The sequence below is a fragment of the Notothenia rossii genome (genome assembly GCF_949606895.1).
Source record: "Notothenia rossii genome assembly, chromosome: 10".
Lineage (NCBI taxonomy): Eukaryota > Metazoa > Chordata > Actinopteri > Perciformes > Nototheniidae > Notothenia > Notothenia rossii.
The window spans coordinates 42,873,901-42,887,866 of NC_136908.1; the positions used below are offsets into that span (position 1 = coordinate 42,873,901).

General features: G+C 39.0%; 1 protein-coding gene and 1 long non-coding RNA gene across 2 annotated transcripts in view; one reads left to right on the plus strand and one right to left on the minus strand.

Moving 5' to 3' along the window:
- The window catches only part of LOC307021616 (uncharacterized protein), a 33,527-nt gene that overhangs the window by 14,069 nt on the left and 5,492 nt on the right, over positions 1 to 13,966 (plus strand). The gene's annotated exons all lie outside the window — the stretch shown is intronic.
- Positions 8,724 to 11,777, minus strand: LOC307022482. Its single transcript, XR_013803416.1, has 2 exons — positions 8,940 to 11,777; positions 8,724 to 8,858 (listed from the first exon to the last, which is right to left on the minus strand). It is a non-coding gene; the product is annotated as an uncharacterized lncRNA (long non-coding RNA).

Here is a 13,966-nt window from a genome sequence, read left to right on the forward strand (position 1 = left end):
TTGTTTTTGCAGGGGGCTGATTCTGTGAGCTGCAGCTGACCACACCCCCCTGCAAAAACAGCGCTGGAAAGAGCGAAATGAGACATGGCTAAAATGCAGGATCGTTTTGGTATTTTGAAAAAAAAACTATATTTATATACTTTATATAGGTATGGCCCTAAAATATATTGTTCAAATATAGCATGATAGGTCCACTTTCATTTAAGGGGTTTTGTTTGGCAGCGGCTGCTGCCAGTACTTTGACCGTTTTTCTACAAGTTTTTATTTTACAGTGTAGCTCTGTAGTCCATGCAGAGCTAGTGAAGAGGAGGAGTTCAGCCACAGACTCATCCCTCCACGACACAGCACCAAGCGCCTCGGACAGTCCTTTGTGCCTGTAGCCATCAGGCTGCACAACAAGGGGTCAATAATGTAAAAAATAAATAAAATCACTGGACATAAATATACACTGTTTCCACAACCCATGTTAATATATTAGCCGTAGACCAAATATGTAGATTGATATGTCACTATATGTACAGATGTCCATTTTAACTTGTCACCTTAACGGCCCTTCCACACAGCAGCGTTAAAAAAATCCAACACTTCTGCCCATTCACTTTGAATGGGGTGACGTCTCTTTGCCTCGCGTTTCGCCGAACTGCATTGTGGGGAAGCAAAGCGAAGATTTCCAGGGTTGCATTCGAATAGTCCATTTAGCTTAGGAACCTTCCTAACCGAGTGAAATGACCCGGAAGTCCCTCAGTGGCAGCCATGATAAGTGCCGTTCGAATTCTCTAGAATGATAGGAAAGGAGGTTTCAAACTTCCTTTATAACCTCCTTTAGCTTAGGAACCACTGGACCTCCCTAACCGAAAGGTGAGGAGAAAATGCTGCCCCACAATGCCTTGCAGCCGCAGCATTTGACGTCACACAACATTCGGCCTTTCACGGACACAAACGATTATGACGGAGAAATTATATCATGAAAGTTACGGTGCTTAAGCATTTTTAAACGTATGTGGTAAGTTGCCAAAGTGCTTTGTTTTGAACGTTCATCAGTATCATAATCAAAAAGAGAAATATGAACGTTAGTTTTTACTGAGATGATCAAATAAAGTCAACATTTCACAGTCTTTACTGAGCTGTGTGGGGTTTGTTCAACTTTTAAAAGATGTTTGAATGGTGATATCCACAGTGATAGGTGTTAAAGACTAACGTTTATAATAAATACATTTGTATTGATTTTAAGATATTTTCATAGTTCATACAATCATACGTATTGGGATCATTTGTATTAATGTGGACCGGAGGGAGAGGGTGACGAGCATAAGTTTCACTTTCATTTTTTATTTCAATTCCAACATTATCCCTATGCAGCCCATCATACAAATGTCACCTGTTTTTCTTTATGAAAGCCATACTTGTAAATATCCAAACGCCATCGTCCCATGACGGCCACCGAATCAGTCAACCAACAGAAGTTAACTGTTCCCATGCCCTAAGGTCTTCCCTGACCTTCTTCTCACCTAAAAGTCAGCTATCTGGAATGAATACATTTAAAAATGAGAACAAAGGACTATGGTCTCGTTTAACTGTGTGACTCAATTCTCAAGGCCTCTTTTGGGGTCTACAGGAAATGAATCATTTATTTAACAAGACTTTAACTGCATTATATTTGAGGAAAACCCCCTTTGGCTTAATCAATAATAGTTTTTACACTTAACAGAAGAAGCCAGAGACTCAGGGCCTCTTCAAAGGTCTGGGAACTGCAAAGAAGATGTCAAAGGTCATTTGTATTATTCTCAACCACAGATAGCCAAAAAAACACCCTTTTGATTACACATAAAAGTGGAAGAAAATACTATTGCGCTATATTTAAAAGAGGAGAAATGTACTTTGTCCCTTCAAATTTAACACACACGAGTATATGAGGTGACATTAAAATGAATATACCAGAAATACACTATATCAAACTTTGTGCCTCCCTCACGTTTCACTCAGAGGTCAAGGAATAGGAGATAGGGTTAGTACTTAGGAGCTGATTTTTAAACTATCCGAACGCAACCCAATAGTCAATTTAGCTTAGGAACCTTCCTAACCAAGTGAAATGACCCGGAAGTACGTCAGTGGCAGCCATGATAAGTGCCGTTCCAATTCTCTAAATGGAAGGAAAGGAGGTTTCAAACTTCCTTTATAACCTCCTTTAGCTTAGGAACCACTGGACCTCCTTACCGAAAGGAGAGGAGAAAATGCTACCCCACAATGCCTTGACAACAGTCGGCCGTTCACGGAAACAAACTATTATGACGGAGAAGTTATATCATGAAAGTTACGGTGCCTATTAAGCATTTTAAAACATATGTGGTAACTTGCCACAGTGCTTTGTTTTGAACGTTCACCAGTATTATAATCAAAAAGAGAAATATGAACATTAGTTTTTACTGAAATTATCAAATAAAGTCAACATTTCACTGAGCTTTGTGGGGTTTTTTCAACTTTTAAAAGATGTTTGAATGGTGATATACATAGTGATAGGTGTTAAAGACTAACGTTTATAATAAATATATTTGTATTTATTTTAAGATATTTTCATACAATCATACGTATTGGGATCATTTGTATTAATTTGGACCGGAGGGAGAGGGTGACGAGCATACATTTCACTTTCCTTTTTTATTTCAATTCCAACTTTGATCATGAAGAATATGTTTCTCTGTTGTCCACGTTCATAAAGAATAAAACAACAGCATCAGAGCAAGGTGCAGAGTCTCTAGATGAGTTTACAGTAGTCCCTCGTTCTTATTAAACATCCATGTTGTAGTCCGTTGTATAGAAAACTGTAGTTTCCATAGTTTCACCACAGCAGCAGACGCACACAATGACGCCCGCTGGCGCATTACACGTCGGATAGTGAAAGTGCATTCGGATTCTCTAAAGTACCGCAGTCTCTTCTCTTAAATCCTTTTGAATTCTCCTATCCACTATCCCTTAACCCCGTGACGTTTCACTCAGAGGTCAAGGAATAGAAGATAGGGTTAGAATTTAGGAGCTGATTTTTGGATTATCGGAACGCAACCCAGGGCTGAAGTCGAATAGTCCATTTAGCTTAGTAACCTTCCTAACGGAGTGAAATGACCCGGAAGTCCCTCAGCGGCAGCCTTGATAAGTGCCATTTGAATTCTCTAGAATGATAGGAAAGGAGGTTTCAAACTTCCTTTATAACCTCCTTTAGTTTAGGAACCACTGGACCTCCCTAACCGAAAGGAGAGGAGAAAATGCTGCCCCACAATGCCTTGCAGCCGCAGCATTTGACATCACACAACAGTCGGCCGTTCACGGAAACAAACGATTATGACGGAGAAATTATATCATGAAAGTTACGGTGCTTATAAAGCATTTTAAAACGTATGTGGTAAGTTGCCAAAGTGCTTTGTTTTGAACGTTCATCAGTATTATAATCAAAAAGAGAAATATGAACATTAGTTTTTACTGAAATGATCAAATAAAGTCAACATTTCACTGAGCTGTGTGGGGTTTGTTCAACTTTTAAAAGATGTTTGAATGATGATATACATAGTGATATTAAGGACTAACGTTTATAATAAATACATTTGTATTTATTTTAAGATATTTTCATACAATCATACGTATTGGGATCATTTGTATTAATGTGGACCGGAGGGAGGGTGACGAGCATACATTTCACTTTACTTTTTTATTTCGATTAAAACTTTTGTCATGAAGAATATGTTTGTGTGTGTCCACGTTCATAAAGCATAAAAAACAGCATCAGAGCACGGTGCAGAGTCTCTAGATCAGGGCTGCCAACACTCACGCATTGAGCGTGAGAGTCACGCAATTAACCCATATCTCACGCACTCACGCCACACTTTTCTTTTCTCACGCTAAGTTTTCGTCCAAAATAAATATATATAAAAATAAAGTGAAGGAACAGCAAACCAGCCTTAGGGATAAGGTGAGAAGTTCGGTCATCCGGGAGGGACTCGGAGTTGAACCGCTCCTCCTTCGCGTCAAAAGGAGCCAGTTGAGGTGGTTCGGGCACCTAGTTAGGATGCCACCTGGGCGCCTCCCTAGGGAGGTGTTCCAGGCACGTCCAGTTGGGAAGAGACCAAGGGGTAGACCTAGAACCAGGTGGAGGGATTATATCTCTTCGCTGGCCTGGGAGCGCCTTGGGATCCCCAAGTCAGAGCTGGTTGATGTGGCCAGAAAAAAGAAAGTTTGGGGCTCTCTGCTGGAACTGCTACCTCCGCGACCCGACCACGGATAAGCGGGAGAAGATGGATGGATGGATGGATGGAACAGCAAACCGAGCGGTCTACGAAATGAGACGGTCTTCTGGCTTCAGTAAAGTTGGAACGATATTGGGAGATTCTGATTTCACGGATCAATAACTCATTAACAAAACGTTATTCAGACATAAATGACGTCTCCAAAGTACCGTGGTGAGGTTGAAAACGAACTACAATCACATTTCGATAAAAAAAAAAAGCCAATACGCGCCGCCCTCCGAGCTGGACACTTTACATTGGTCTCTATCTGCAGCCGGAGAAGAAACGAGTGCTCAGGGACCGTCTGCAAAGTGCAATTCCGAAAAAAGAGAATACAATAATATTCAATCACTTTTATACAGCTTATTACTGCCAAACTCACTACACGCACATCAATAGTCTTCTGTTGGTCATACTACAGCAAAGAGTTTTGAAGAATATGCTTTTGAATAATTTTGAGGAATATTTATAATGTAAATCTTCAATAAATATGGCAGCATCTTAAATAACTTTACTATTATACAGTATATTTCTACCAAACTCACTATTTGCATTGTTGTTGTTAGCATCTGGGTAGCTAGCTGCGCTAACGGATATTAGAAGCTGTTTCTCAAACAATGAGAGGGAGAGCTCTCTCCTGTCAGACTGAGAGAGATAACAGCTTAGTGAGGTAAGGAACTCTGTTTAGATAGTTAACTTTAGTCTAGTTATCTCAGTGGTTCTCAAAGGTTTTGGTCACCATTATGAGAATAAATGAAAAAAAGTTATGAAATACTATGACAGTAAAACAAGAATAAAGTTTAAATGAGTTATTTGTAAAATATCCAAAGAAAAAGAAAATCTGTTTACAGTTCTGTTTCATATGGGTGTTGAGAGCTGTATCCTTAAATTCATTTTGCTCTCAAAGTGCACCAGGTTGATGCATTTAACTTCAATATTTTAAAAAAAATCCCCCCCACACTTGTAAAATAGCACTTTACCTCTACGTATACCTATATGCCATTTTATATGCTGTGAGCTTATTATCGAGCCTTCATTGTAAGAGTCGCGGGTACACTGTGTATGTGCGTGTTTTCCACTGGAGTGCCCGGTACATTAATGGGAAACCCTAGTTTGTACATGTTCAATACATTTGTAACACTGTACACATGAACGTTTCTTTTTTCAGATCACCAAAAAAAAAAATCTCACTCCAAGCTGAACTCAAAGGTTGGCAGCCCTGCAATAGATGAGTTTACAGTAATCCTTCGTTCTTACTAAACATACTGTAAAAACTGGGATTGGGGTCAATTAATATTAAATAAATAATACCAAGTAAATTATACACAATAGAAATGACTTTGTGTAATTTGGAATCACATTAAGCTAAATTCAAACAATTTTGAATGATTTATTAATTGCATTTTACTTAGTTTTGCTTCAATAAAATCAGCTGTGGATTACTGAGTAGAAATTAATGGTATATTTTTAGTAGCGTCAAAAATGCAAAAATATTGATACATTTTACTCATTGGGAGGTTGTCATCTTTACACTTCCGCCCAGGCATTTTGCGCAACATGGTCATGTTCATCGTGCGTCTGCCACACTTCACTTCATGACTGCCAGTTTACCAAAGGTAAGATCTGCTTTATTGTTGTTAATTAACACACATTTTTTAAATTACGTTGCTGTTGCAGTTGAACATCGTTTTGTGTTACTCTTAAATTACCAAACATGCCAACTCTACTGGATGTGTATGGCTAAACCAACTTTTCAAATGTAGCTAACGTTAGCATTAGGGATTCAGTCAGTCTGTGTTGTCTTTGTCTCGACTAAAAGCATTGCAAGGAGAAAAAAGGTCGGTCCTATGTGACAATTTATTTTGATGTTCTTGATATTTAATCCTTATGATGCCCTTTTAAGGTGCCAGCTAATGTTTGTGTTGACTGTTTTACCAAATTGACTGAGGCACTATTTGCATGTGCATTGCTCAGTAGCATGTGTATAGGCTAAACCAGCGCCATATAGAGAGAAGAGTTGCGATAACGGAGGTCCAAAATACTTCACGTCACGTGGTTCAGGGACTCAATAGTTCCCCGGAAGTTCATGGCGGGCCATTTGAATCACGATTTGTATGCATTAATACCAGGATAGAAATGCAATTTTTGGTAATTATTTGTGAATAAAGGTTTTGAGTTGCAATATTTATACAACATATCGATATGTGTATGTAGTTACATCAATATTTTTTTTTCTTTAATGTAACATTTGCTAATATTTGAGGATTAAGATAAAATAAGAAGTACTTTATTGATACCAATTGGGGAAATGTTTACGCTGCAGCAGCAAAAGACAAGGCATTGTACATTAGACAGTTAAAAGACTATAATTAAACCATTGCAAATGTAAACATCTTAAATAGAAATAAAATAGCATTACAAAAAGTAAAAAAATATACATAGTGTGAACAGCTATCTTACCTGTTAACATATACATGTTAGGCTAACGTTGCCTTGGTTAAAGAGCCTGTTGTTTATTGCTTTGAATTCTTTAAAACAAATATTATCTTCTTAAACCGGTATGGTAGTCAGGAGCATCACATCCTAATGTTTATTGATATATTTCAGTGATGCAAATTAGTCGCTTTTCGGCGCCTCCCGCTTTTTTAACGCTGATTTGGGTGACTTGTGTAATTCGTGGGGAACCGAAGAGTTTTCGTTTTGGGGGGGGGGGGGGGTCCGTCCGACAACTTCTCACTTCAAAAAAGAAGAAGAAGAAATCTAGATCGCAAAATAATTAAACAAGCGAGTGCCTGTTTTTTCTGGCCAAGGACAGGTTCATTGAACACAACACGAGCGTAACGTGTCTTCACGTGGTTATGTCTCGTCTGAAAGGAGTAACGGAGAGCATCGGAACGCCACTCCAGCTCTTCAAATATTGCAGTACCCATAAGGAGCCGTACACATGCCGCAGTGTTTGCGAGGCTGTGTCTTTAGTTGTAAGCACAGTGGCGATCTGTTGTTATTAGCATCTGGTTAGCTAGCTATGCTTACGAATTTAAAGAGCTTTTCTACAACCAGGTGGAAGAGAGCTCTCTCCTGAGAGGCTCAAATAACCTCAGCTCAGTGAGGTTAAGGCACACCTTGATATGATCATTATAGTTATTAATGAGACATTAGAGACTAAATTATTAACAGGTATAAAATACTATATGACAGTAACAAAAAAGTTGTTAAAAATAACAAGAATAGAGTTTGAAAGGGGAGTGATTTATAAAATATCCAAAAATAAAAATCTGCTTACAGTTCTGTTTCATATGGGTGTTGAGAGATCTATCCTTAGATCTCCTCATGTTGCTCTCAAAGTGCACCAGATTGATGCTTTTAACTTCAATATTTAAAAAAAAATCTTCCCGGGGGAGCATGCCCCCGGACCCCCCTAGAGGAAGTTAGGTCCCCCCCACTTAAGTCATGTTCACATGGATAGGATACTAAATACATTTGCACACATCTTGTGTCCATATCTTTCTGTTTTTGTTGGTCATGCCACAACCGTGCACGTGAATGCATGCATGCGTCAAACATGAGGAGTTTCTTTGCACAGCATGAAAGAAAGGCCAAATGAATGGGCTGTGATTTGATATTTTTTAAGCAGAGGTTTAGTTCAATAATTTGTACGGCCCTCTGAGGATGTTGTACAAATTTAAAGGAAAAAGGTTCCCCACCCCTGCTGTAAATAATAATAAAAACCCTTGATTTATAACTTAACATTTCTGTCTCCTATTGATCTGAGTATATTATAAAGAATAGCAGTTAATTGAAGGATTATAGCACAGGCCTTTGTCAGATGGTATATTACGCAGTTTTTTTTCTGCTTCGAATAATTCTCTCTTTTTTCACCATACGTGTGTTTGCATCACTGATATTTAGAGGGAAGGGATGGGAAGGAATCCTTCAACATTCAGATTAGATACATTTCTACAATTTATTTAATTCATGGTGGTTTCAGTAATCCCCTGGTAATTGAGGATACAAGTAATCTAAATGACTAATGTAATCTTTATGACTTTCAGAAAGGACAGGAGACCCACAGGTGCCTATCAATGATTGTCAACTGAGTCAAAGTACTAGCAGCAGCATGATGTTGATGTAAAATGTGTTGTTTTAGGAACATCCATTGTAAATAAATGGAATTCAATAAACATTGAATAGCATATCATGCAGTTTGTCACTCTGCCTTTTCCTCTGTGTTGTCCTGGCATATCGTCTCCCCCATGGTTTGCTGTGCTGCCTGGGGATGCTCCAAGCGCTCAGAGAAAGGAGTACACATGTAAAGTTTCCCCACTGACACAGAGAGGAGGAAAGAATGGCTGGCTCAAGTCAACAGGAGCAATTTAACTATCACAAAAGACAACAACAGCAACAACATGTGAGGTAATCATATTTTTCACAAAACGAAGACCACACCATCGGGAAGCTTAACGTCTGTTTAATCAAAATAAGGAACAGGGAGAGGCTTGCAAAACTCTGGAAGGTGAGACTCGGGTGCAGGGTGAGGGTCTCATTGCAGGTCTTCAGGCTCCATTGAATCCCCCTGGGGTTCTTGTGCTGAAAGAGGGAGACAGGAGAAAGGGTTAGATACATCTAGCAACCTATAGGATGGGAATTGCTGACCTATTTGAAACTTACCTTGTGTTTTCACTCTCACTTAAGTCCCTCTCCCTTTGCCATCAATCCAAAATCAGCTGAGCTGCAACATACAGATGTAGCACTGAATTTCGGACTCCAGCTTACAGCTTCCTGCCTACTACCTGCCAAATACCAGTATAGAGGAATGTTAAGCCCTCCCACTATTTTCCAAGAGGGCGTTGCCAGATTTTCAATTTCAGGTTTTAACCAGGAGATGGCGCTTCATTCACAAATACAGAAAGACAAGTTTCATGGACTTTCAGTTGTGTTTTGAAGAGCATTTGAACACATCAATATTTTAGATCAACTAAAGTATATCTAATCTTGTAATTCAATAATATATAGTCTTTATATATTAAATAATCATAATGTAAATGTTTACATTACACTTCTTTATTTGTTATGCTCATACTTTAACCTTTACAATCGTTTGCTTTAATATGCAGTATATTTTTGTGTTTGCTTCCTCCTGCTCCCTTTCGGACACATACTGTATGATTTATTATTAATATGAAGATATTATTAAGATAAGATAAGATGTTACTTTATTGATTGAACATTTTAGTTTAGAATGTGCTGTCCCACGGTAATTCAGAAGGCTCACAGGTCACATTCCGACCATTATTTAAAACAATAGGTGCTTTCACACCGTCTAGAGTTTGATTTGTATAGAGGGAGCTCTGTCAGTTTTCGAATTACCCATTTGCTTTCGGGGAGCCCTATTTTTCAGAGCACATCCTGCTACTAAATATGTCACACGCACGCTCTGTTGACTGGCGCAGCAGCGCGGATGCGATCAATTGCTATAAAAACACTCTTCTACTAATACAGACGGTGTCACTATGCCGGCGGATATGGCCGTTGTTGAAGCCTCTTCAGGCTTCGCATCGGCAGGCCTCTCCCTCGGTGTGGAGCTGTCAAGCTCGACCCTAACGCCGCTTACAGCCGGCCAACTAAAAGTTATTTTCCGTTCACGTTGTCATTTTTAGACTCCTTCGCTTCTTTGCTTGTGAATCCAAAAGCTATGACGCTTGGCTGTTTTCGTTTTGCCATATTTTTTTATTACACAGCCAGAGTTAAAAAAATATCAATATGAACATTTCAAATACCGCGCCGGCATCACCGCCAAAACCATAGCAACGTAAGTAAGAATGCAGCGCCGCCACGTACAGATGGCAACACTCAGACATATTCACAAATATAAAACAAATATTCAGAAACTGTAATGAACAATAACTATTATTTATTTCAAGAACTGTTATTTACAGAAACTCAACTTTTCTAATCTGTGTGACACAAATATGCACGATTGTTTTGGGCTCCCCCTATTTATCTCAAAGTCAGCCATCAGGGGAGCTCCCTCCCTCTTCGGGGGAGCCAAGCCCCTAGCTCCCCCCCATTTCGAACAGTGTCTGTGGCTGAATGGCCAGCGATTAGGTGCGGCGCATTTATCATAGGTGATCAGAGCTAACTGCCTGCCGTCAGATTTCATTTAAAAAACAGATCTGATTTTAAGACTATTTCTGCGCTCATAAAGAATGATAAGAATAAGAATAATGCGTATTGAACTGGTTTCATTAATTAGTGAGTTTATTTAACACTAGAACCGCCAATCGGGTCAATTTGTGTGATGTGTGTTGTGTGTAGTGCTGCGTACCGGTACGCCGAACCGGTACTGGACTTGTAAAAAGTTTCGGTTCAAGTCCGGTTAAAACCGGAACGTCAGGAACCGGTACTTACGTTTATTCTCCTTTGTGTTCTAAACCATCTAAAACCTTCCATAAATCGAGAAATTTGCGCTGAGAAAAGACGAAAAACATTGTTTTGGCTTCTGATATAGCGGCCATTACTGAACTCACGAAGTCTCGCAAAATATCGCAACTGCTCGCGAGATCTGTGTGACGTCAAGGGAAGCTGGCTTAGACATAGTGGACACTGACAGCGTGGGATACTGGTTGCCATATATGGTAGTGTAGCTAAACTAACTCCTTTGTATGTATGGTGATATAGTGTCTGCCGAAAGAGCAACACTTCATCCAGACAATGTCAATATGCTGTTGTTCTTGAACAAGAACACATAGACTTGTACTCTTGCATATTGGGTCTTGTATGTACATCACTATGTATGTAGTTGTGTTGTGTAGTTAGTAAAACATGTAGAGTTCTAGAAAAGACATGGTGTAGACACAAGTTGGAAGGGGGCACAATAAACCTGACGAGTTTGAATTTGAGTTGATTATGAGTTTATTTTCAATTGATAATTAGCTCACAATAAGTTCACTTTAGTTACTCACACAACTTGACACAAGTCCGGACTTATAAGTCCGGACCTGAACCTGAACCTCTGGACTTGAGTCCGGACCTGAACCTGAATGTGAGTCCAGGTACACAGCACTAGTTGTGTGTGTGCAATGTAACTTTTTTTCAATAAAATATTAAAGTCTACCAGTCCGTGACTTTTCCTGAAAGTGTGTTATGTTGCACCCTATGTTGTTAAAAATGGCATTCTAATAGCGGGATTTGACGGGTTTAGGTAGGCCTATACAAAAACCTCTGGCGGTTCTAGTGTTAAGGTAATTAGGTACAGTAGAAGCCCTTTTTTTATCAGTAACGAATTTAGCAGTTGAACATAAAAGTCAACTAACTGAGGGTCACTTGCAATTACAGTGTTGTGTCTAACTGTAAGCTTGTCACTCAGAGTAACCTACCGTTAATTTAGCTGCTGGAGAAGAAAGATCAAGGGGGGAGGAGGGGAGAGAGCTGTGGTTGATGGGCCATTAGTTGTGTAAATACACAGCTGAGAGCTGCCGTTTCATTCAGACTGTTTAAAAAACTGTAACAACGGACTATTTTTCTTAGCGGATGCATGTCAATTTAAATCAATACATACAACTATTTTTTAAATCAATACATACAACTATTTTTTAAATCAATAAAAACATTTTCTAAATTCATAAAAGCATTTCAATTAATATTGGGAGTCATGTCGTTACTTTGTTGAGAATGTGGCCGTGTAATAAGCGGGATAATTTGCAGCGACTTGTTCCTTATGGGGAAAATAACACCCGTCATGTGTGTGTAGAGGTGTGTGTGGTTAAAACACTTTCATGAATTGAAGGAATTTCCTTCTATAAAACAGCTGTGGGCAGCAGTGAGTATCACGGACATGAATTCATAGATCAAGGCAGACTGGTGCACACACTCTCCTGTCCTGCCAGGCGACACGCCCGTTCTAAGCCGTGTCCCTCACTCCTCACATCCCAAGCATCCCCGAAAAGTGTAATATGTTGTTACATCTCAGATGTTATGTTTCAGTTGTGCTCCGTCTATGTTCAGTGATGCAAACTTGTCACCTTTCGGTCAAATTCGCCGTTTTGAATCCAAAATAAGTCGTTTGTGTGATTCATGTAGATCTGCAATACAAATATTTTTGGGGTATGGGGGGGGCTGGGACCCGGAGTAATCTGTGGCCGTGAGCTGTTATGTGCCATCATGACACGCATGGTGTTCTTTTTTTATATATTATAATGAAGTACGAGCTGTGTGCTCGAGTCTTCCTGCCTGTCGGCTCTGCTCATGGATGTATAATAAGGCTCTGCTGCTCCGAGATGATGGTCTAGCTTCAGCAGCTATATTACCTACGGGTGCGTTCGTTAATATTAACTGTGCATCCGGAGTCACTGTGGCACAGACTGGACCGCTGGTGAACAGCTGTTAGAACGGGCCGTTCAGGTGTTCAGAGCAGAGCTCCCTGTCGGAGCGGCAGAGCGTGATGTGAACTGAAAAGTTTTTCTGTGGCAATATTATTTAAGGAATCGTTGAGCTAGCTAGCTAGCATACATTGTCACTATCTGCTAACGTTAGCTTTAGCCTTCTATTTCTAATAGTTTTTTTCATAGGCTATAAACAGAGGTGGTATAAGTATATATATATTGTACTTGAGTAAAAGTAGAAGTACTCAGATCTTGTACTTGAGTAAAAGTAGAAGTACTCAGGTCTTGTACTTGAGTAAAAGTAGAAGCACACAGATCTTGTACTAGAGTAAAAGTAGAAGTACTCAGGTCTTGTACTTGAGTAAAAGTAGAAGCACACAGATCTTGTACTAGAGTAAAAGTAGAAGTATTCAAATCTTGTACTTGAGTAAAAGTAGAAGCACACAGATCTTGTACTAGAGTAAAAGTAGAAGTACTCAAATCTTGTACTTGAGTAAAAGTAGAAGCACTCAGGTCTTGTACTTGAGTAAAAGTAGAAGCACACAGATCTTGTACTAGAGTAAAAGTGGAAGTACTCAGGTCTTGTACTTGAGTAAAAGTAGAAGTACTCAGATCTTGTAATTGAGTAAAAGTAATAGTCCCAGAGTGTATGAATACTCTGTTACAGTAAAAGTCCTGCATTCAAAATGTTCCTCAAGTAAAAGTAGAAAAGTATTATCATCAAAATATAGTGAAAGTAGCGACAGTAAAAGTAGTCATTGTGCAGATTGGTCCATTTCAGAATAATATATATGATATGTTTTAAAATGATTGATCATGAAAGTGTTCTCAAAGCTGGTAAAGGTGCAGCTAGTTTGAATGACTTTGTATACTGCAGGGTAGCTTGTGGATTTACTCCAGGTGGAACTAAAGTCTGATTTAACACTTGATTATATTTCACTTAATTAATCCAGATCTGTGAAGTAACTAAAGGTATTAAATACATGTAGTGGAGTCAAAGTACACCATGTACCTCTGAACTGTAGTGGAGTAGAAGAACAAAGTAGCAAAACATTGAAATACTTAAATAATGTACAAGTATCTCAAAATTGTGCCCAAGTATAGTACTTGTTGAGTTTATGAACTTAGTTACTTTGCACCATGTGGCTATAAAGATAAAAAGACTTAAGCCTTGCACAGAGGCATGAAAATACATTTTCAAAATGCTCAACAGTGCTGCCAAAATTATAAACTGACTGCTACACAATTTAAAATAAATGCTTTTATATATTTCTATTAGATGTGACTCTTTGGCGTTTCTGTTATTATTAACAC